Source organism: Myxine glutinosa, chromosome 3 (assembly GCF_964187855.1).
Source record: "Myxine glutinosa chromosome 3, kmMyxGlut1.1, whole genome shotgun sequence".
In the NCBI taxonomy this organism is placed as follows: domain Eukaryota; kingdom Metazoa; phylum Chordata; class Myxini; order Myxiniformes; family Myxinidae; genus Myxine; species Myxine glutinosa.
The window spans coordinates 62,977,390-62,980,188 of NC_136263.1; the positions used below are offsets into that span (position 1 = coordinate 62,977,390).

Genomic DNA, 2,799 nt, shown 5'->3' on the forward strand with positions numbered 1-2,799 from the left:
CACAAGGCCGCCAATCTCCTGATGTCTTCTTTGGGATCATGTGTAAGGGGGGCATCAGTTACCACCGCGAGAGGGGCTGATAATCCCGAGCTCAAGCATATGATCGAACTCTGTCTTGGCAATACACTGACGATTAGGTGGTGGCGGCGAGGTCACTGCTGCAGGCGGGCCTCTAATCTCTGATGTGTGATGGAGTGTCTGACTACCGCATCGCTGTACACTGGTCGAGTTATGCTGGGGTATTCATTGAGGAGGGTACTAAATCGTGAGCAGTTGGTACTCTTCACCTACATCGGACTGATGGTGGATGCTTGTGAATCAATCTCTCGCACAGTAAGGCTGGTCGTGGTGGCAATAAGCTGACGATGTTTTACATCCACCAATAAGCCAAACTGTTTGAGAATATCAGCTCCGACAATGGGTGTGGGCAGCTCAGCGACGATGAATACCCAGGGGAAAACTCGGCGCAGTCCCAGATCAAGCGTCAAAGATCTCTTTCAAAGTTGTGGACGGATTTGGACGAAATTTGCTGGACAGGTTGGGTGTGTGACAAGGACGAACTGCTTAGATTTTGGTGAAGATCCGATAATTTAAAAGTGATTCTTCACCATTGAGGAATTGGGCAAAAAACGATATATATCACAATATTTAAAAAAGTTGTGGACGGATTACGACAAAACATGGTGGATGAATTGATTCGGTGACAAAAACAATCCGATTCCATTTTTCAGGTTGGAATCCAGATCCGTCTTATCAGTGGATACAAACCGAAAGTGTTCTTGGTGTTCTCTTGTCTTATTTTCTATGATCTTCCCTTCTATCCCCTCCCATCTTTTATCTTGCCCTCCCTTCTATTCCCTTCCCCTCTTTTATCTTCCCTCCTATTCTCTTCCCCTCTTTTATCTCCCCCTCCTTTATCTACCCTTCTATTCTCTTCCCTTCTCTCCTCTCCTCTTTTCACTTCTCTCCCCTTTCATTTCCGGAGCTTTATCATCAAATATCGTATGTTATGCACTTTAGTGTGTTTTCATTTCAATTTATTGGTTTTTTGTGTCCAAAACCAAATAACCATCTGAACAGCCATCCTGCCTCATTCGCCTGTTTTGCAGAAATTGTCCTTTCGAATGATTTTGCTGCATTCTAAAATAAACTTTTCAAAGAGATACCTGTGTGAGATACTTTCAGTTATAACGACTTCTCGAAGGGTGGAACAACATGGAAAAGGGTCAACAACAGAAAGTGGAAAAGAGGTAGAACAAGAACACAACATGGCGGGAGAGCGAGGTAAAGGCGGGAGAGCGTGATCCCATAGAGATCACGAACACAGAACATCATGGCGAAACTCATTTACATCCAACAAAAATCCCATTGGGAGAACAGCTTGGGATTTATTCTCTTCTTTACCCTAACAACTTCTTACAAAAATAATAATAATAATAATTGCATTTGGGCCACAAATCCAAAAACATGTTTTTTCTCCATATTCCTGTGCTGCCAACTATATGGGAATATGGGAAGCTGGAATGGGTTGGATTTACCATCTCTATGGATTCTATCATCCCTTAATTTTTTTAATGAATTCCACCAAACAATTTATCATCCTTGTAACTCCTTGCAGGTTTAACAACAAAAGCAAAGCAATTCGAAATTAATTCCATCAACCATAGATCATCATTGATCAGCAGAGGGCGAACAAGGTCTACAAACATTTCCACACGAGGATGGCAACCCTTCCGCCAAAGAACATGAAGAAGACACTTTGTAAATCGTAGGTGATGTTGAACGAAAAGCTTTCACCAACAATAACATGCCATGGTGCAACAAACTTCTTGTCCATCGCCTCCTTAATGAATTGGGAAGCAAGCTGGAGAATGGAGGGAGAGGCAGGAAGATTTTTCGGTGAATCAACTGCGGAGTTTCACTCACATCAGAACAAGTCGAGATTAAAGGTACCCATCCAGTCTGTTTATAGGGGCACCAAGGTACCCGGTTAACCCGTTTATAGGGGCTCCAAGGTACCTAGCTAACCCGTTTATAGGGGACACCAAGGTACCCACAAAACTTGTTTATATATGTGTAGAGAGGTATCCAGTAACCCACTAGTACAGTGAATTTAGCTCCAATTTAGCACCCACTAGTACAGTGAATTTAACTCCAGGAATTTAGCACCCACAAGTACGGTTAATTTAGCTCCAATTTAGCACCCACGAGTACGATGAATTGAGCTCCAATTTAGCACTCACGAGTACGGTTAATTTAGCTCCAATTTAGCACTCACGAGTACGGTTAATTTAGCTCCAATTTAGCACTCATGAGTACGGTTAATTTAGCTCCAATTTAGCACCCACGAGTACGATGAATTGAGCTCCAATTTAGCACTCACGAGTACGGTTAATTTAGCTCCAATTTAGCACCCACGAGTACGATGAATTGAGCGCACACAGAATATATATATACACAGCGAATATATATACACTCAAATATATATCTATACATATACATATACTGTATATAGATACATACACACACACACACACTCATACATACATACACACACACACACACACACACACACACGCACATTCATATATGTACACACACACGCACATTCATATATGTACACACACACACATTCATATATATTTATTTACACACGCACATTCATATACACACACACACACACACACACACACACACACATTCATATATATATATGTACACACACGCACATTCATATATATATATATATTGCTACGGTTTTGAGATTTGTACATATGACATCATTAAAGGCTAAAGGTT

The 2,799-nt window shown here is 41.4% G+C and overlaps 1 long non-coding RNA gene across 1 annotated transcript in view; it reads right to left on the reverse strand.

Moving 5' to 3' along the window:
- Positions 1-1,028: 1,028 nt before the first annotated feature.
- The window catches only part of LOC144891316 (uncharacterized), a 23,918-nt gene continuing 22,147 nt past the window's right edge, over positions 1,029-2,799 (reverse strand). The window contains exon 3 of the long non-coding RNA XR_013622841.1: positions 1,029-1,864. This is a non-coding gene — a long non-coding RNA (uncharacterized LOC144891316). The remainder of the gene's footprint in view (positions 1,865-2,799) is intronic.